General features: G+C 32.6%; 1 protein-coding gene and 1 non-coding gene across 2 annotated transcripts in view; both read left to right on the top strand.

Annotated features, from left to right (window-relative positions):
- The window catches only part of Toll-6 (Toll-like receptor 6), a 175,193-nt gene that overhangs the window by 56,168 nt on the left and 96,536 nt on the right, over positions 1–22,489 (top strand). The window lies entirely within an intron of this gene.
- Positions 2,054–2,124, top strand: TRNAD-GUC (transfer RNA aspartic acid (anticodon GUC)). The gene has a single exon. It is a non-coding gene; the product is annotated as a tRNA-Asp (tRNA).

Here is a 22,489-nt window from a genome sequence, read left to right as displayed (position 1 = left end):
ATCATTTTAATTTGACATATATGTTACAGTATGCAAGTTACTCGTATATTAAACTTTGGAATATTGTAGACTCTATTAATGCATTGCGGCCATAACGGAAAAAATTACATTTGTTTAAAACTGAGCCTGTTAGGTTATGGATCTATTTGTTTTAGAAATTTATAAAGGGTAAAACAGACAAAAATAAGCCTAAGTTTGCTTAGTTTCATAATAAATATCCCAATCGATTCTTAAACCAACAGAAAAACCTCAAAATATCCTCTTGATAATTAGCTTAAGAAATGCAAATATTTTAATGAAAGCACTCGCTCTATTTCCGTTTCGTTTCTCCATCTCTAAACAAATGGCGACAAAAAAAATATTGTAATAAATGACATCAAGTATATGGATAATATGGCTGAAGGTTACAATTACGTTATATGAAAAAAATATATTAATTAAATTAATTCAACATTGCTAGTGATAAGTATACAAAACTATATCTACAGTACACTACCATAAATTACTATAATATATTAAATTAAATACAAATTATCGATAAAAAATCGACCATTTAGAAAAGTAATCAAAATTTAAATTTTTCAATTGATAAGACCAAAATTTATTCCAACCAAGGCAATAAATAAGACGCGTTTCTGAGTCCGCAAAGATAATTATGACAGAATAAACGGATTCAAATTAATTAATAATCTTTACTTCATTTATAATGATCCCATAAAGTTTTAAATTGAATACAATAATGATTATTGATTGAAGATATCGATTGATTTCTTCTGAAAAGGAAAATGTTTTGGATGTGAAATAAAATAATCTAGATACTTATAAAGCCATCGAGGAGTAGGTTCGATCCACGCTCAAGATAATGATTTATTATATATTTATCTAGCAGGATAATTGGCAGCGTTGAGTTCTTAACACACTCTTGAATTCGAGTAGAAACGGAGAACATAGTACCTTGACACTACATTCTCTTTGTCTACTTTTCTATACAATCTATATAGAGTATGACCTAGTTGAGAATTATAAGGATATAGCGTGAATCCAGCAAAAACATATTTAATTATATTAAACTACATTTAGTATAACCCATATAAACTAAGGATTACTTCATTATAAATGAAATAATATATGCTAATGTATGATAATACTAAGATCGTTTTAGCACAAATGATGAACATTATAAAATCCCAGATTAACTTTTCCATTTTTGCTTTAAAATTAAAGCTCAAGTAAGATTAAAGTGGACATGATTTTAATATGAATAATATGTCAAGTATTTAGGAATATCCTATATCTTATAAAACAAAGTCGCTTTTCGTGTCTGTCTGTTGTTTCTAACTCTTCTTCTTCTAAACCACCCAATGGATTTTTATGCGGTTTTCACTATTAGGTCGAGTATTTTTCGTAGAAGGTTTATATATAGTTTATTATTTGTACATTCTTATGTAAATTAACATAAATACGATAAATATGTATAAAGTCCTACCCGTTGAGACACTTTCGCGCATGCGCTGCTTTAATGGTAAGTACTACATGAAAAAAATGTACTGGAGTATTGTTCCTCTTAATAAGATCTACAAAAAAGTCCGCGAGAGCATATTTTTATCTTTTAAGGATAACGTGTAGTGATCATATTTCTGTCTAAAAATAGTAATTTCAATATATTTTTTATTGTGAGGGATATTTTTCCGTAATGGTACTAATCCTTATCCTTTAAAATACTTTATTAATTTTCTACGTTAAACGAAGATAAAATTAGCTTTTTACACTATTTCTAAATTGCGAATAGTTATAGAGAAAAACGCATTTAATTGTTGACACATCACGCCGTTGACTCATCAGCTGTGCCGACTCAAGTTTTACTTATCCCTTACTCTCAGCATATAAATAAGTATGTTAGTTACGTTGGCCATTTAATGTAGACCAAAACTGTGTTTTACTGTTTTTTCATGTTAATAAGTACTTTAGAAGTTGTTACAATATCAAAAAATCCTTGCTGCGAAACGCGCCTCGCGACGTTTTGCTTATTTATACACAAGCGCGTGATGAGCAGTCATCGGTGGTTCAGTGGTAGAATGCTCGCCTGTCACGCGGGCGGCCCGGGTTCGATTCCCGGCCGATGCATTCTATATAATTTTCCTCACAGGCAGCCACGTAGTGCCTCGAAAACAAGCTCGAAAAAAACACCCGCCTGCCTCTATAGCAAAGAATGTATTAGTTATTAGTAGGTAGGTTTTTGTTTATAATTTCTTCCGTTTAAAAATAGTCATTTAAATATCTAGAAATAGTCATTTAAATATATAATAATAAGTACTTGAAAAGATTAGTAGCACAGATTTAAAATTACAGTACTAAAAAATTCTTGCTGATTAACGGTTCGCCGCCCACCACGCGTCCGTCGTGCCCCGCAACATTTTGCTTATAATAGTGGATCCGCCGCACCCGCCTGGCTTCTTTCCCCCGGGCATGGAAGGAAGGCCTGCTCATTATGCTGTTGAGGGATATCGATCTATAATCCTTCTTAGTACGGTTGCCAAGTTGTTCGAGATTTTCACTTCTTCAGTCACACATCCACCCACAAAACGAGCAGTTTGGCGAGTGGGTATACCACTCTGGGTAAACTACGCAACAGTGATCAACCGAGAGAGAGTATGAGTGAGCAATAGCAGTCTTCCTTGGCGTAGCGCGCGTATTCTACCGCGTCTGGCACCCGGGCTTACTTCATAAAGTGATCAGAGCGGGCACCCCCAAGCACGTCGCGCATGTCTTTGCCGCTCTGCTTTGTTAGTGACAGGACATGTTGCGTGAGAGTTGAGAGTGCTAGCAGCGACCCGATCGCTGCCGTTGTCCCAGTCAGAATTTTGTCACCTGCTCTCTACGTACTATACATTGATGACATCACAATGCCCTAGCGAGTATTACTCAACGAGGAATCCTGTAGGTCGTACGGAACCTCACCCTCCGGCGAGTGACGCAGGCACCATACTACGTGAACACCACGCGCCACTCACCGCAACCTAAAAATAGAAACCCTAGAGGTACACATTGGTCGCCTCGCGTCCAACGTATTCCGTTGCGCCGGTGTATCGGGTCACCTGCACCTAAGGAGCAGCACTCCGCATACCCGGCCGCCCGAGGTCAGACGTCTTCTTCCGAGGAACTTTCTATCCTTCTCCAAATCCGACTCATGAGCAGTCATCTTGGTCGTTTAATCTAGGCCTTCCTCAAGAAACCGAGTGTTCAATTCCAATCCCCTCCCCTTCCATGTGTCTGCTCTAAAGCAGGTTTTCGCCTGGGACCACGGTCGGACCAACGCTCTGATGTCGTTCTGAGCTACTACGGAGATGGCCGAGAGAATGCTTCAATTCTGCGCCTGGCAAAGTAAATTTAGAAGTGATTGCACGTATTTTGGAGTTATCCAATAATTATAATGTATTTCCACGCGACATAGTTGGTTACATCTTTCGTTTAAGTATTTTTGGGTAAGAGAATAGTAGGTAGTCTGTTGTTTATAATTTCTTTCGTTTAAGTTTTCTGTTATTTGTGTTATTTATTTGTGTTTATTTTAAAACAATTGGAAAATTCTTATTGGAATTACGAAAATGCGGGTTGCATTAGGGTTTAATTAATTTTCACATTATCTTAAGTGCTTTGCAAACATACATTATATGAATAATTCAGTAGTTAAGGCGGGCGAAGCCGCGAGCGGGTCGCAATTTCAATATATTTTTTATTGTGAGCCATATTTTTCCATAATGGTATTAATCCTTATCCTTTAAAATACTTTATTAATTTTCTACGTTAAATGAAGATAAAATTTGCTTTTTACACTTTTTCGAAATTGCGAATAGTTTTACAGAAAAACGCATTTAATTGTTGACACATCCCGCCGTTGACACATCAGCTGTATGTTACTCAAGTTTCACTTATCCCTTACTCTCAACATATAAATAAGTATATTAGTTACGTTGGCCATTTAATGTAGATCAAAACTGTCTTTAACTGTTTTTCATTTTAATAAATACTTTAGAAGTTGTTACAATATCAAAAAATCCTTGCTGCGAAACGGCTCGCCACTCGCCATGCGTCCGCCGCGTCGCCTGCCTCACACGCATCGGTGGTTCAGTGGTAGAATGCTCGCCTGCCACGCGGGCGGCCCGGGTTTGATTCCTGGCCGATGCATTCTATTTAATTTTCCTCACAGGCAGCCACGTAGTGCTTGCTTTTCATCAGGGACAGAATGTTTCAATTTCATCGTTTGCACGTATTGGATAATTGGAGTTGAATGTATTATTTCAGCGCGATATATTTGGTGTCATATTTTTTGTAGTAGTTATTACTAATAACTTATTAGTAGGTAGGTTTTTGTTTCTAATTTCTTCCGTTTAAAAATAGTCATTTAACTATCTAAAAATAGTCATTTAAATATATTTTAATAAGTACTTGAAAAGATTAGTAGCACAGATTTAAAATTACGCTACCTACTAAAAAATCCTTGCTGTGTAAAACAATTGGAAAATCCTTATTGAAACTACGAAAATGCGGCTTGCATTAGGGTTTAATTAATTTTCACATTATCTTAAGTGCTTTGCAAACATACATTACATGAATAATCCAGTAGTTAAAGCGGGCGAAGCCGCAAGAGGGTCGCTAGTATTTAATAAAAAAATAAATACATATATTACTTATATAAAAACACGATTAACACGTTACGAACACGTTATGTTTGTTTAAGTCGGATAGTTTACTATGGTGTGTACAAATTATAATGACTTGAGTTCAAATTCAAAATTACAAATGAAACAATTTGGTGTGCATCGTTAATTAATTTTACGTTATCTTAGAGACTTAGTTTGAAAGAAAAAAATAGAAAATAGAAAACTAAAATATGCTATAACATCGAAAATGTTATTGGATACTGCTGTTCACTTTAAAAAAAACTAATATTTGCTTTTATTGAACTCATATTTAACACTAAAGCTGTATTTAATTGACCTGTATAATAAACTTGAATATTTGAACAAAATTAAATATCGTTCATATAAACTTATTTCATAACTATAGCTGTCACGCCGACAAATTCTGCCATTAATTAAAAACTTGTTAACTCAGAAAATAATGTGAAACACGCGTATCCCTATTTCAGTAGTGTCAAATTCAAAGCGCATTATTAACACGTCGGTCGTAGCACGTCGTATCTCGCGCACGTGAAACTCATAACATTCATAAAATGATTACGTGAGAAGAACTAAGTGTACGTCGTCTGGCTTTCCGACTGAAGCCGCGTACTACTATGTCGCTTTCTAAGAGTACAGTTAGAACCTATTTAGTTGACTTGTTGGTAAAATTTTAGTCTAATATGCCATTTTTATTTTTATTGAATTAAAATGGCGGAAAGAGGAAAATGGAAGTGTCTTAATAGGAACAGAGTGTGTTAGATGATGACAGCGTTCTCTTCAATATGTTTGAAGCTATCTTTTTTTTAATTTGTCTTAGATTATATTTTTTAAGTATTTATTTTAATTCTATATTTTTCTACGGTTCCTTTTTAAATAACTAAAAGGTTTAAAACAAAGGCATTTTGGACTTCAAATTTTAATACGAACCGTACAGAGTGTGACCTAGTTGAGAATTATGGCTTAGAATTTTCTTACAAATGAAAAAAAAAACATATAAAATGACTTCTCGTATATTAAGGATTATTGTAATCATTTTTTTTATAAAATTCATTATTTATTTGTACAATCCGAAGTATAATTGATTTAATTTCTATATAGTTTATAACTAAGTCCATTTCGGCAATAATAGTTTGTTGAAATTCTACAACAAACATCATAAATTCTCTATTTTATTATAAACATTATGCTCATTTTATTATAATTTGGCTGTAATTAAAGCGATATGTCGACATGACAAACAATAATTACCCCGCCAAATAATCAGCCATCAATGGCAGTACAAAATTTATGGACAATTTTAAAGTTAATTTAATTATCACACTGCATAATAGTACAAAGATAGTAAAAAAAACAACTCTACACAAACGACTCAGAGAATAAAATAATATGAATACACCTTTATCGATAGCAGTATCTGCTTGGCTTACGAGCGGTAATTACGAAAGAATTATGTCACTCTTTTGTTTCCGTTCAGTATGTAAATACACAGACACACAAACAAATTCCAACTCATTAAGGTGTAAATTATTTTGATCCTTTTATCTCTTCCGTTTTTACAGTGCTATTTTCGTACAATTTGGTTAAAACTATTTCGATTACGTTATATTTGTTGGAGTGGTAAATGCATTTTTTACCGTGCACATGTGGTTAATTCAAAGTTAATAGGGTGGTAATGCGCTTTTTATGTTAATTACGTAATTAAACGGTGACGTTAATAATAATACAATAGAGCCAACTAATTAGCTGAATTCGATGTAAATCATGCTTTGGTTGAATTAATATGGGATTAAAATGTAATTATTTCATTAACATACATACGTTTTGGTATGCAGATTAAAGAATTATATTGGTTCTAAATGAATGTTTTAAAGTCAGAGAGATATTGATTGATATACGCATAATACCATTAATATAGTCTCATAACTAAATTTATCTAGAAATCGGCAGAAAGTGGGAAGCAGATTGGACGAACTTAACACCAGGCTCCCTCTGCCTACACTGCTACATGGATACAGAGTGTGAAGCTGATATTTTTATAATTGAATTTACTAAATCTCTTATAAGAAATATATTAAATGAATATAAATTAAAACATACAATTTAAGTATCATAACTATAACAAATACAGTACAGATTGTAAATCAATGTAAATAAAATTTATTTTGTCTGTCAGAGCGGGAAAATGAAAATAATTTATCATACCCCAAAGAGGTGATCGAACCCACTACGTTCGTCTTTACAATCAGTTGCTCTCCCATTGCAGCGACGCGACGGCCTCTAATTTTTTTCATCATTTTATTAAAGTTTGCTTAAGTTTTAAAACAATAACTTAGAACAAGCTAACTCCGACTCAGTCTAAAACTCAAAAGGTATTTACAATGCAAACATCGACGCCAGACTCCTTTGTTCCTACCCTCATTTGGCTGCAAGACCCTTTAGCCATCTACCCCATTAAGCAAAAAATTAAAAAAATATAAAAAAGTAAATTAAAAGCCGAGTCTAGAGTCCGGGCTATTTAGGCGTATATAAAAGTGTTTAATTAAACTGTTGTTATTGATGGGGTCGCCACTAGGTGGCGTTTAATCAACAGCTCGCCATTCTCAATGTTTTTCTTCTATTTTTCCTTCATTGTGATACTGAGATAGTGAATGCTTATAATGGTGGGCTTTAATCACGATCTAAGGATAACTCGTATTTGCCGGAGTATTTGTAAATAGTATACTCACTTCATTTTATTCTAAATTATTTTGTTTTTCTTGTAATCTTTATTTTTTAAAACTATAATAAAACTGGAAAAGTGAAGGAAAGAGTAAAAAAATTTGTACACTGAATAAGTATCATTCAAAAGAATTATATTATTGAAAATTTCGTTAAAACCCAATTTCTTCGCCGAAATTCATTAAAAAGCTAAAGCGACATTTCAAAATGACTGTAGTTGCACAAGAATGTAATTGAAATGTCAGCATTAATTTGTAACTTTGTTTTAAGACAGCGCCTTAAACCGAGCGTTAGTAAGAATGCAATTCCATTAATTTAAATTATTTTGCGGGCTGATGTAATTTGTTGGAGATTTCACTTTAATTTGCACCTCTACTATTTTGTACTGGCATACTTGGGGACATTAATTCATTAATAAAATGGTTTTAGAAATAGGTACGTTATGAGCCAAGTTGCTACTAAAGCTTTTGGTAGCTTTAAGAGTAATTTTGGTATTTAATTGTTCTCGTCGATGTTAAGTTTTTAAAAAAGTGAAAACTATTACCAAAGTACAAATTCGTTTTATCTAGACTAGAGGCCTTCGGGGCGCAAGGTCATACTGGTGCAACTGTAAACGCGATGGTAGTGAGTGCGATTCGCACTCCATAATATAAATCCTATCCTATATCTTATAAAACAAAGTCGCTTTTCGTGTCTGTCTGTTGTTTCTAACTCTTCTTCTTCTAAACCACCCAACGGATTTTCATGCGGTTTTCACCATTAGGTCGAGTATTTTTCGTAGAAGGTTAATATATAGTTTATTATTTGTACATTCTTATGTAAATTAACATAAATACGATAAATGTGTATAAAGTCCTACCCGTTGAGACACTTTGGCGCATGCGCTGCTTTAATGGTAAATACTACATGAAAAAAATGTACTGGAGTATTGTTCCTCTTAATAAGATCTACAAAAAAGTCCGCGAGAGCATATTCGTATCTTTTAAGAATAACGTGTAGTGATCATATTTCCGTCTAAAAATAGTAATTTCAATATATTTTTTATTGTGAGGGATATTTTTCCATAATGGTATTAATCCTTATCCTTTAAAATACTTTATTAAATTTCTACGTTAAACGAAGATAAAATTTGCTTTTTAAACTGATTCGAAATTGCAAATAGTCGAACACACATCAACTGTATCGAGTCAAGTTTCACTTATCCCTTACTCTCAGCATATAAATAAGTATATTAGTTACGTTGGCCATTTAATGTAGATCAAAACTGTCTTTTATGTTTTTCATTTTAATAAGTACTTTAGAAGTTGTTACAATATCAAAAAATCCTTGCTGCGAAACGCGCCTCGCGACGTTATGCTTATACAAGCGAGTCCGCCGCGCCCGCCTGCCTTACAAGCATCGGTGGTTCAGTGGTAGAATGCTCGCCTGCCACGTGGGCAGCCCGGGTTCAATTCCCGGCCAATGCATTCTATTTAATTTTCGTCACAGGCAGCCACGTAATGCTTGCTTTTCATCAGGGACAGAATACCCTCTTCAGCATTAACCACAAGCTCGAAAAAAAAAACCCGCCTGCCTTTATAGCAACGAAGATTTAGATGCGTTTGCACGTATTGGATAATTCGAGTTGAATGTATTATTTAATGTCATTTAACTATCTAAAAATAGTAATTTAAATATATTTTAATAAGTACTTGAAAAGTTTAGTAGCACAGATTTAAAATTACGGTACCTACTAAAAAATCCTTGCTGTGTAAAACAATTGGAAAATCCTTATTGAAACTACGAAAATGCGGGTAGCATTAGGGTTTAATTAATTTTCACATTATCTTAAGTGCTTTGCAAACATACATTATATGAATAATCCAGTAGTAAAAGCGGGCGAAGCCGCAATAGGGTCGCTAGTATTTTAATATTTTCATTTCATCGTGGACGAGACAAAGCGCGGTGTTGAGTTCCACGACATAACACACGATGCCGCCAGAGTTCGGTGGAAAGTGAGGAACTTAAGAATCTGTTTGGGGACGGAATGTACTAACAGTAGTTTCCCAGGTTCCGTCTGCCTACTCTCCTATGTGCAGGATACAGAGTGAAGCTAAAAAGATTAAATTAAAGCTAAAAAGTTTAATACCGTAATTTCTGACGTTCTAATTTACTTTGATCTAAATTCTTTATTCTTTATTCTTATTAAATTCTTTTGATCTAAATTTTTTTCTTTTTCTAACCATTACTTATGAGCGTTCACCTTAATTTACAAATAATTACATAACAGTTCGTGTTATTTAATTTATTCTATAAAACAAAATATTTCTACTGAATCGTCAAACAAATGAAAATGTAATGTAGATTTTATATTGAGAACATCACATTTATTTATGAATGTTCCTCCCCAGTAATTGGTAGGTATTAAAAATGGACACACATCCACTTTTGTGAGCTTTCACAAATGGATTTCATTTATTCGAAATGGAAAATAAACTGAACACAAACAGAAATGCTGTGTTAACAAGTAATTTGAATTGACACTAAGTGCATGTTCATGATTCGGGAAATAAAGAAAAATATCTCAGCCTATGTTATGAATAGAAATATTTTATATATTCTATTGATTAACATTAATATTTATTATATTTAGGCCGATCCGCCGGCCGGTTAGAGGCCGTCGTGGACCTGTGGCACTAGGGTGTGACTGTAACGCGACGGTTGTGGGTTCGATCCCCACTCGAGGAAGTGAAATATTTATTTACGTTTATATTTCCATTTCTTCGCTCTGGTGTCGAGGCAAAGCGCGGCGTTGAGTTCTGGTACTCAACACGCAACGCCTCCAGAATTCGGCAGAAAGTCTTTGTCTTAACACTAGGTTTCCTCTGCCTACCCTGCTGTATGCGGGATACATCGTGAAGCTGATTTTTTTATTATATTTATTATGACGCGTTTGTACAATTGTTTATAATAGTTATAATTTTTGTATAAGGTAGCTTATGTAAATGACTTGATTGTCGCCGCTCTGATGGGACAAAGCCAGGAGTTAAGTTGCGCTACTTAACACGTTATGTCTAGATTTTATCTCCCTATCCTGTTATAGATGTGATAAAGCCTGAAAAATAATTGTCATATATTTACTAAAAATATAATATACATTATTGTATCGCATTAAAAATATAATAAACTAACTAAAATATCGTCTGTCACGAGGAGTTTTATCTAGTACAATTTTTAGTGGTTATCATTTTAAAAATGTTCGTAAATCTCAACAGTTCAAATTCGGAACACCAGTTTAAAACCGGTGCCAGCTGTCAGGCGAGACATGGTCGGTTCCGGTCCGTCATTTATTTTGTTTAATATAACTTTGCTTTATGGTAAAGTACATGTAGGCTGAATAAATATACACTTTTGTCTTTCCTGTGCATTTTCTGGTTCTAGGACATATTAGTGTACTCGTTTAGTTATATTTTAATTTTTACAACTCTTCTTGAAAGTGTGCAGGGCTGATGATGTTACCTATTTAATAATTAGTTGCAAGTTATAGTTATAATTTTAGAAATATACCTTTTAAAATATATATGTATTTAATAATATCAAAGTTTTTCTGACTAATTACATACTTAAAAGTTATCAATTTGACTTCCAATCGGTAAATTTATAATATTAAAAAATATATTTGTTTTCTTTAATTACACAAATTTAACTGTAGGTTTCGCCATATTATAAGTTTTATTAGTTGCTTTTTTAATAAACACTACGTACCAACAGTTTTATCTCACTAAATTTTAAAGGAAATAAAAAAAAAATATTAATGTATATTCTTTTAAATACGAATAGTAAAGATAATATAATATCTCACTGCAGTTATAAATGTGGTTTCAACATTAAACTGCGCTGCGGCGTCTGTTTCGACATTAATTTTGTAATTAAGTGAACGATTTAATCGAATGTTTAATTCGTTTGTGGCTCTCCGATGTGTCTGATTGTTGTTCTTATTTTCTTTATCATTTAAATTTTAATCTATTATTTTAGGATAATTATTCTACCCATTGATTCTGGTTAAAATAAACTATACTCAAAAATCTCTGTTAAGAGAGAAATCTTTTGAGTAGGCCTTTACCGATATAGGGTGCTCGGTACTAATACTCAGTTATGATTATACAATATTTTTTTCTTAAATATTTCTACAATCATTAAGATAAATCAAAAATAATTATGATAACCAAAATATAATTAACAACTTAAATAGTACTTATATATCTATGTAAAATCAGTTTTAAATGTCAACTAAAACCACCAAGAACAATCTTCCAAAACGTTACCTCACACATGAAAATTCGAAAGTGTCATTATTATAAACACTAAAAATAACAGTTCAAGAGATGCAAATACTTCACATTTCACAATCAAACATCAATTTCATTTTACTTATTATTGGACATTGCTATTCAAATATAAACCTTATTTACTATTAAAATATGACTTTTCGATTAAATTTTGATTGTCGATATACAGTTTTAATAACTTAACGTTTATACTCACATTTTGGAAGTAATTGCTGTAATAACAGAAATCATAATATGCCGAATATGTAGAGATGTTGACCGTTCGTTGTGTTGAAATTATCATCGGATTTTCCCTTGTATTTATGGTATTATAAGGTATATTTTTCTATATATGTCCCATATATGGTACAAACCTGTCAATAATAGCGTTGGCCTTTGCTCTGAGCGGTGTCGAAAACATATTTATGTGTTTAATAATATAATTATCTCGTAAGTCGTGTATCAGATGATGCGTAATTTTATGAGTTTATTCGCGCCATGGGAATGTTATGGCGAACTAATAACCATAAATAATATAGATGATAGTGCTATGGAGAAAGTGCGAACTGTATTTCGTTTTGAACGTTCATTAATTTTAGAGTACTTAGTTTTTGTATCAATTTTTTTTTATTATAATCTAAGCTACGATTAACATAAGCTTGCTATACTTACACAATAAAAGCAATCAACTATTAGTTTAATTTCAATATTTTGTCAAGAATCATACATAATAAGTTAATTATATTTTTCACATTTTCATATTATTTTAATTTGTTTCACAAGGGCTAACCTATCCCATACACAAACATACATACACAATATCTAAGTAAAATAACGAACAAGCCTAAAGCTTAGCACGTGTAGCGTTACGGTCTATAGCGACAATAATTTAACGTCAGTGGCACTTGCATTGAAACCGCAATACAATTTAAGACCTATGCAATAAGACCGCATTGTCTGCCATATCGTGTTACTTGTATTAAACTCGTAGCTTAGATTATGTTGTTTTTTTTATTCGTTTTCGTTTTTGCTTTAAGTTGTATCCCGCATTTAGCGGGTTAGGCAAAGGCAACTTGATATTGGAACTCAACACCTAGAAGAGAAGCTCTGCCACTAAGGTACAACGGATTTTATATATGTAGATTAAAAACTACACATTTAATAAAAAAAGAACAATCTAAATAGATATATTGTTCTATATCCCCACACTATACACGTTAAACGGAATAATAAATTTTGTCAAGAAATATAACAATTGCAAGACCATTTTAACTTTTAACCGGAGCTTAAATCTTTCAAGACCAAATGCCTTATTCACCAGTGAGTCTGATGAAATGGTACACCAGCCAAGCGAACCGTGTGGAGATGGTTCCATAAAAAACTCATAAAACTTTAACAGAGGAAAATCAAGGGGTTTCGAATCTAAGAAGTTTCGTTAGTAAAATTTATATTTTGTGGATTTTAAGGCTGTATATTAAACGTGGGTATTATTTACGTATATTATTTAGGATAGCATTTACTTTTATTTAGCAAACTTCGTTTCGCGAATATGTAGGGCGATATGAGTGGTATTAAGTTCTGCCACTCAACACGCAATGCCTCGAGAATTCGGCGGAAAATAGAGAACGGAAGTGTGTTAACACTTGATGGGAACCAAGTGTTAACACACTGCTTCCATTTATTTCATTCCTTCCACACAGATTCCATCTGCCTACCTTGCAATATGTGGGATACAGTCTAAAGCTAAAAAAAGATTGATTGAGATTACAAGAACTTTATGGAGGGGAAATGGATTAATTATATTTAAAATGTTTTCATTTCCTCATTACAGTAAGGTGTCACGTTAAGTTCTCCACCCAACAGACATGGAGGCAAGGCATTTTGACATTTGGTTCTTTGTGCATCCTCCTAAGCGGCAACTATTAGGTATAACTTATTAACATCTTTCAAAACACGAAAGAAATATTAATTTTCGTCTGAAGAAATCGGTACAATTAAGAGCAATCGCTTAAACGATTAATTAATTAAGCCAATAAAGATATCTACGACTGTTTCAATTAAACATATCGTCAAGACATACAATTGAAGTTACGTCATATATCGTATTGTGAATAACGGAGGGCATTTAGTTAACAACTTCATGTACAAATTGCATCCTATAGACGATGTGTCTTATCGATTCTTCTTACTAAGCCAAAGTATAGTGGGTTTGATTCCCATTTACAATAAATATTTGTATTTATTTATTTGTATTTGTATTGTTATTTTGCCTAACTGTCAATTTACTCATTAGGTTCAAGTTAATATTTTATTCGTAGCAGTAAAAAAGATATAAAACAAAATAAGATGTCATAATTGATTTTCGCATTTTTAAAATGAGTTTTGTTCAATATTGATGTAGTCATTTTAAAAAAATGTTAGTGCTTGGATTCGACGCAAACTATAAGCAAAAATATTAAATATGTCACACAGATGTTCTGATATCTCATTAAAATTATAATAATTAATCATTTAAAATTTAATTAGTACTGTTACTTACGTAGGATAGTATGGATTAATATATTGGCAGTTTGAAATGCGTAAATTATTTAGTATAAACATGTACGTAAATCGGTATTTAAAGAAATAGTGAATATTTAAAAAAACTCTCCCGTTACTGAGTACAACGCACAATACCAACTAAGCAGCGTAGGAACCTGAAATTTGACTCGTTTGTTATTGAGTCCTTGGAGAGTATAGTGAAGCATTAAAAGATGATTCCTATTTAAGTTAAAAAAAACTAGATTTTACCTTTTATAGCCCGACTAAACGAAACGGTGGGCTATACCTCGTTCATAATAAAACAAGAAAAGCTATCCACCAAAATATTTATCTAATAAAAAAATAGGATAAAATCCTTCAATTTCTAAAACAGCCCTAAAGCAGTATACCAAAATATCCATCATAGAGATAAACGGCTATATCGTTGAATCAGTAATAATCACCTTTAGATAAATCCTCCTCATGTTAGCGCGAGGCGAAAAACTTTCGCTTCACAAGATAGTCATTAGGTACCCTCATAATATACGGATAGCTGGTTCGACGCGCTCTTCAATCTATCCATAACTCTACAATACGGTGGAAGAGTTGTGGCCCATTAGGCTATAGGCTTTCTAAATTTCTACATATCACTTATTCGGGACGAATATAGTCAAAAGTTAGGAAATATCCTGAAATCAAATCTACGCAGCCATCAGCTAACTTCAGAGCAGCCACAACTCGTCAACCGTACTGTACACGTAAGAGGATTGCCTCTATAAGGATATCGCAACAAATTGACTGTAATTTTGTTTTTTCTTCTCACGAGCACAAATCTGAATAGATCTCAAAGTAACCGTAGGATCGCGGTTAGATCTCACGAACGCGAGAAAATTGCTTATGTGAATCCATTTGGCTAGTATGCTCTTTCGCGCTAGCTCAGTCGTTCGATATGGGACTTTTATGACTGTGAACTGTGTTGATAGCTGTATTAGAATTTTATATTTATATTTCAAAGTATTAGAGATATTAAATCTACTTTGCGTTAGGAAAGAATATTCTTGCAGCCTCGTTGGCAATTGCAGATGATGATTATAGTAATGTCTAAAAGTTTCATGCATTTGAAATTTTATTACCCCGAGTGACAATCAAACAATGATCCATTTCCGTGGAAAGAAGGAAACAGAGTATCTTAACACTAGGTTTCCAAATTCCCTCTGATGCGTCCTGCTATGTGCAGGACACAGCGTGCAGCTAAAAAAGGATAAAACCCAAATAGTTAAAGAGTTAACACTATCAACCACGCTTACGAGTATACCTATCCTAAAAAAGTCTCCCACATTCATACACGATACAACTATTCCAACCAAAAGATAATTCGAACGAAATGACTGGGCAATAGCTAGAAAAACTCAAATGATCATTACAAACGTTAATTATACTTAAAAGTAAACATGTAGTAGGTGAAGAATGACAGCGGCTCTACAAACCAGACGTGGCTTGGGGCTACATGAAATAATGGTTGCTATCAACTTGAGTCAGCATAATTATATATGGGAATATGAGAAAAAAAGAAAAACAGTATACACAATGATCACTGAATTTTAAAGTAATTATTATAATGCAATTACTGGCACGGAATAGTTTTTAGTATTTTTTTGTTGATTTACATTTTGAAGATACATACGTTTGTATAAATAGGTCTTTTAAAATTAATGTCTTTATCTTTGTTGCTAATATGCTTTTCAATGTGAGTTTAGAAGTAATGACGTTATGGTGCAGGGGCCCAGGCCTGTGACGGTTGAGCGTTCGATTCCCACTCGAGGGAACAAACTATTTTATAATTCCATTTCCTCCTCTTTTCTTCCTTTTGTAAATAGCTTTCACTGTACACCATCAAGAGTATTAAATACTTTTAATTATTAACAACGCCTACAAAATTCTATTATTACTCATAAGCTTAAAATTTAATAACTGCTAATGCTGTGTGGTATATTGTACAATAATTTCCAAACAAGTTCTGGCTTATCGTTTTATACCGGAAGTAGAACGTGTTAACGCTAGAAAAATGGGTGGTAACTGTTTTTTCACATTTTTATTACTTTTCTATTTTGTTATGACGTTAAAAATAGTCGTTAATAACTATTTACATAATAAAATAAAAAAAATAATAAATACAATGACTTTTTAGAAAGTAACACTAAGATCTGACTGTTATTAGTTCAACAAGTGTTATGAGTTCCATTACTACTCGAACATCCTTTCATTTCTTATTGTTACTTAGCTATCATATAAACAAGATATTTCTTAGGGGCTGTAGATTTATTATGAATTATGTTATTAATAATGTCGTATATCTAATAACACAAAACACAAAAAAATAAAATAAACAATACAATATCTAGTTATCGCAATATTTAACCGCTTTTTGATCTAAAGAAAATTTACAACAGGCCAGCTAGCGTGCGCAATGAATAATTTTCAAACATTTTAAAGGAACGAAGCAAGTTTATATGCGAGTTGAGTAATTGCTACCATTATACGACTGTACAATACTCTCGCTAAGGAACACTACACACCATAAATTCCATTTTACGCCTTTGATTAGCTAAAGCTCATGTTACATTACTACAGGCGTTGTATTCGTATTCGTACGCGGTGGTTGCAACTCGTGCGTTTCACTGAGCGTGGACCACCCTCTCGGCTTCTTTTATAAGGATTTTTTATTACTTTATAATTGTATATTATTTATTAATAGAACTGTATAAATATAGATTATTTTTTGCTGTATCCCACACTTAGTGGGTAGATGGAACCTGGGAACCTAGTGTCAGGAAACACTCCGTTCCCATTAAGATAATTCCTTTCCTCACTTTCTGCAGAATTCTAGAGGCATTCCGTGTTGAGTGGCGGAAATAAACTCAAATATTTATTTTCCTCGAGTGGCAATTGAATCCATAACCTGTCGCGTTTACGGTCGCACGCTTGTGTCCCTGCGCCACGACTGGCCTGATTTAAGGTTTTACTTTTAAGACGTTTTTACTTTTTTTTATATAAGACGAATTAGCTAAAATTTGGCATGTGGATTCAATGAGGAGTACAGAAAAGCACCAAGACAAGAGTTTAAAGAACAGAGAAAAATAATTTGTTTATTCTTTTTTATGTAATCCGATAGGTGTAGGTACTATTTACACAGTAGGACTATTATATATTACTATTTTTATATTTAAATAATTGTTTATATATTGGAATTTGTCTGTATATATTTTAGGAAAAATTTAAATTTAATAATGCAACCTGTTAAAAAACCTGTTAAAATTCCAATCGAATAAATAATTTATTCTTTTCGAAATTGACCTTTTCTTTTGTAGCTTGACGAAAAAGTATAGTTAATGACCGAAGATTCGCTCCACTGCGAGACGTCAAGTATAACAAATGATCCAAAAGTACGATGAGATAATTCCGACGTATCTTATTATAAAATTATTATCGATTTGGCAAGCTTCAGCACGGTTATTATTCTAAATCATATTTCTATTTTGTGAATGTATGAGCATTAATTTAATTAATAATTTAATTTTGATTCTAATTTAGATGGATAGATATTCCAAATAGCCTTGATACCAAAACCTAGAATGTGTATTATTTGCCTAAAATCAAATAAAATAGGCAAACAGAAAAAAAATATGAAAAATATTAATAAAATAATTATATTAAACGTTTTAAAATCTAACATAATTATACTCTGACATACATAATAGAAAATTACAATTTAATTTACTTAATTATTATTACTTTTTCTATACTGTAGAAATACCATATCAAAGGGACTAAGAGACGCAGTTCCTACGTAATTTATTAAGTAACTACATCGGCTCATTGTGTGATATATCCACACTCAACTAATGGTATTGGATGCAAAAAACAACGAATGAGAGATACAATTCAAACTAAAAGTAGATTCATATTAAAAAACTCGATACAATTTCGTAGTCGGACATAGCAGGATGACATTGCTGTACTTTGATTAATAGTCTCTACGATTGAAACCGAACCCCCACTGACAAACCAAATGGAATATCTAAGCCACTGTGCCTTTTGATATCGGCGCCAACCGCCTTTAATTTATGTATTGGATATATTCGATTCAATTAGTATATAAATATTACATGTATGCCTAATGATGTAGAAAAATTGAAATTTGGTATTTTTTCTTTTTCGAGAAGGTTATGTATTCCTTATTATGTATTTGTATTTTCTATATATTAATATTATGTAGAATATTAATTTAAAAACATTAAAATTAGAAGGTATAACCGTACTCTAAGCTAGTATCTATTTGTGATATGTAATTTTAAAATAAACTTAACATGACAAAGCTACCGAGCTATATTTTTTTATTATAAGTATAACTTACCAAACTATACTTTTCTTCTTTCTTCAAAAAAAAAGAAAAAAGAGAGAGAAAATAATTATTGATTTTTAACAACACTTTAATTTATACTTTAAAAAAATAATCATTCACAATTAATTTTATACGTAACTAATAAATATTACAAAGACGTATAATACCCGATATTACGAGTTAGCGAGCAAAGTTTTACGACTTAACATGTTCTTGAACAACGTCCTTACTATCTTGTTAAATAAAAATATTTTATGCTTTTTAAAACATCCCGTATCGGCACCTTTGTATTGTTTATGATACAGGTGGATATAAATTAGTTCAATGAACAGAAACCCGCTCTTAGGGTTCCACACTGAGCGGGTTGAATCGGTTAATTTGATACATTTTTTTGTCTTGTATTGTACGTGAAATGACTCGTAGAGTCCTTGATCTCAACGAGGTGTAACTAAATGGTCAAATTCTAAAGAAATTTATATCCGTTCGTAGTCGCTCGTGATCGTAGATGATTACGCATGCTCCGGTTATCATTCGAATCTTTAATTAAGTAATTATTGAACCCTTTTAATTGTAGCTCTCACTGAATAGCTAGTTGTTAGAATTGAAGCATGATAGTAAAATATTATTGTGTTGTGAAATAGAAGAAATATACGCAAGAACGAAAGAATATAACTACTTTTGTTTTATTTTTAGTTAATTAGTTTTAATCCAATATATTAAAAAAGGCCGTCGTAGCGCAGCGGCACAAGGGTGTGGCTGTAACGTGACGGTTGTGGGTTCGATCCCCACTCGAGGAAGTTCAATATTTATTTACGTTTATATTTTCATTTCTTCGCTCTGGTGTCGAGGCAAAGCTCTGAGTTGAATTCTGCCCCTCAACACGCAATGCCTCCAAAATTCAGCAGAAAGTAGGGAACGGAGTGTCTTAACACTAGGTACCCTCTGCCTACCCTGTTGTGTGCGGGATACAGCGTGATATTAAAAAAATCCAATTAATTATAATTTACATTTTTATATTCGTCAACTACAGTCGAAATTCAAAATATATGTAATAGATACGTTTAAAATATTTTTTTCAATGATTGCTCGCCGTGCTCGCGCCGATGGCTGACCGTGTTGTGTGGAGTTATCATCCTCGTATAATCAACCTTATAATGTATAGACTACTGTCTGTATATGATTTATAATGGCTTCCGTCTAGGACATCATTCCTCTACGATGATTTTCAATCACATCCGACGCTTCGTTAGTGGGTATCGCAGATCAGTAATAAGAGCTCATAATATAATAGAAGTGGCAGGAGTTTGAGGAATAATAATTTATTTATAAGTATTTTTTCCCAGGTTCCCACGAGTTCCTACGAGCCCATAACTGTCGCGTTTACAGACACATATACTTACTTTTATCTTTATATCACTTTTGTATGGTTATTATATTTTTGACCTACTTAAAAATAGCTGAAAAATTACATATATGACGATAAAGATATTAGTATGTGTAAATGGGAGCGACTTAAATAGTAGACCAGTACTGGACACTCAACGAGTAATATCTAAATATCGGGCAGAATGTGGAGAATAAATATCTTAACTCTACGTTTCTCCTACCTTATTAGATTCATACAGATCAAAAAACCTATAGGCTGTCTATACAATTGTAAGCCAACGTGTTGTACCGTTGGCAACATCAACAAGTAGCACAACACATGTAAATAAATTGAACCGGGCATTCCCGCGGGTCGATCTATCAGTAATTCACGTACCATTATCAATCAAAGAATAATGATTGATGGTATACTTTCCTCGGTAGCCAGATATCTTGTCTGGCTGTTGTTAATTAAGATGTCTATGTTTTGCTGACTGTTGATGGTAGCTATTATAAAAAGCTACCCATTGTATCCCACACATAGCAGGGTAGGCAGAGGGAATTTGGGAACCTAGTGTTGAGATACTCTGTTCCCATTAAAATACTTCCATTTCCCACTTTTCACTGCACTTTATTTATGTAGAGAACGAAATGAAGTTAGTCATGTTAGGTAAGAGCTGCAAGAAATCTAGTACTGTTACGGTAGGTACCTACATAAGCCAATGCAATCAAAATCTATAATAAGCATAGAACTGACCTGCTACTCTGATATCAACTTATAATGAGGACAACTCTACCTTTAAATAGCTAAAAATCAATAAAGCAACTATAGTGGGTTAACTGGGCACAGTTTTGCAATATACCTATGCATATTCTTTTATGGTCATTCAATTGTCAAAATTGTCTATAGAACTTTTAGTTCTATAGACATATGTATATTTATTTAATAAAATATTTTTTACCACTTTTAAATAATTCAAAACCTATTTTGATAGCAATCTAAATATACACAATAGCAATTAATTTATTATGCTCAAATTAAGTATTAATTCTCGAATAAACAATTTAACTTAAAACGGATAATTAATTAGAATCTTTAATCTATATATATAAAATTGAAAGGTCACTCACTCATCACGAAATCTCAGAAACTACATGTGCTAGGAGTCTCAAATTTTGCATAGGAGTTACTTATAGGACGTAGGTGCTCGCTAAGACGGAAATTTACAATATTCGACTTCGATTCGAAGGGGTTGTTTTTGGGGTCGAAAGTTTGTATGAAACTTCGTTACTACAAATGCTAGGAGTCTCAAATTTTGCATAGACGTCACTAGGACGTAGTCATGGAGACAGAAATTAATAATAACATAGTTCACGCGGGTGAAACCGCGAGCGGGCCGCTAGTTTTCTATAAACTAAGTTTTATAGCAATTTAGTATAAAATATAAACCGTGTGTTACTTTCAAACCTCCACCAGATAACATAAAGTATTACAGTTTTTCCTTTGTATGTAGGCATATTAAATACTACAGGCGTCGTTATACAGATTTTATCACCTTTATCTTCACAGCTCGGTTTAAAGATCTTATAAAATAAGATCCGTTAACTTTATTCGATAATAACAAAAGGAATTTGATGTTATCTTTCTTCGCAAATCTAATATATTGCATTAAAAATTATAAATCACTATATAAATCGGAAAAAAAAATACTGAGAGTAGTCTCACTACATTCTTTCTTTAAAATAACCTCAACATAAATATAATATATACATTTTGTTAACTTAGTTCACGAGAGAGAACCTAGGAACATAGCGTTGAGATACTCCGTTCCCATTAAGATACTTTCCAGTGAATTCTCGAGCTTCAAAATACCTATAATATAACTATTGGAATACCGACTAATATTATTAAAAAGATAATCACAGCATCGAGTACAATAATTTATGTTTATTAGCTATTTAATAGCACTACTAAATACAAATAGTCGTTATCTAATCATAAAACAAATAAAACTCTAACAACAGAATTCTTGTAGGTATCTCAAATTGTATGTGAAATTCGAAGTGTAAATGGATTTTTTTACGATTTTCGAGACATTGCGAAACTTATGTATTAAATTTTATTACGCTTTTACTGATGTAAAAGTTCCATTAAGTCTTTGAGGTCTTCCTAATTTTATTTCGAGTGTTCATTCATATTATTGTAATGGAAAAGAATTTATTAAAACTTATTTATATTTTTTTCTAATGCTGTATTCCGCAGCTATACAGGGTGGACAGAGTGAATTAAGACACTCCGTTCTCCATTTTCCGATTGGTGAAACTCAATGCCATGCTTTCTTTCATTCCAACAGCGACGCAATGAAAATAATTAGCTCCCTCGAGTGGAACCTAATCCTCTAATGTCGACTTTACAGACAGACGCTATCCCTTATAATTTATTTATATTTATTTATTACTTAAGTTTAAAGTAATTTTTATATATTTCCGACAATGTC

Source organism: Heliconius melpomene, chromosome 18 (assembly GCF_056956725.1).
Source record: "Heliconius melpomene rosina isolate 202511_hmr_F chromosome 18, ASM5695672v1, whole genome shotgun sequence".
Taxonomy (NCBI): Eukaryota; Metazoa; Arthropoda; class Insecta; order Lepidoptera; family Nymphalidae; genus Heliconius; species Heliconius melpomene.
Note: the sequence above shows the minus strand (reverse complement) of the source record. Positions and strands in the feature narration are given on the sequence as shown.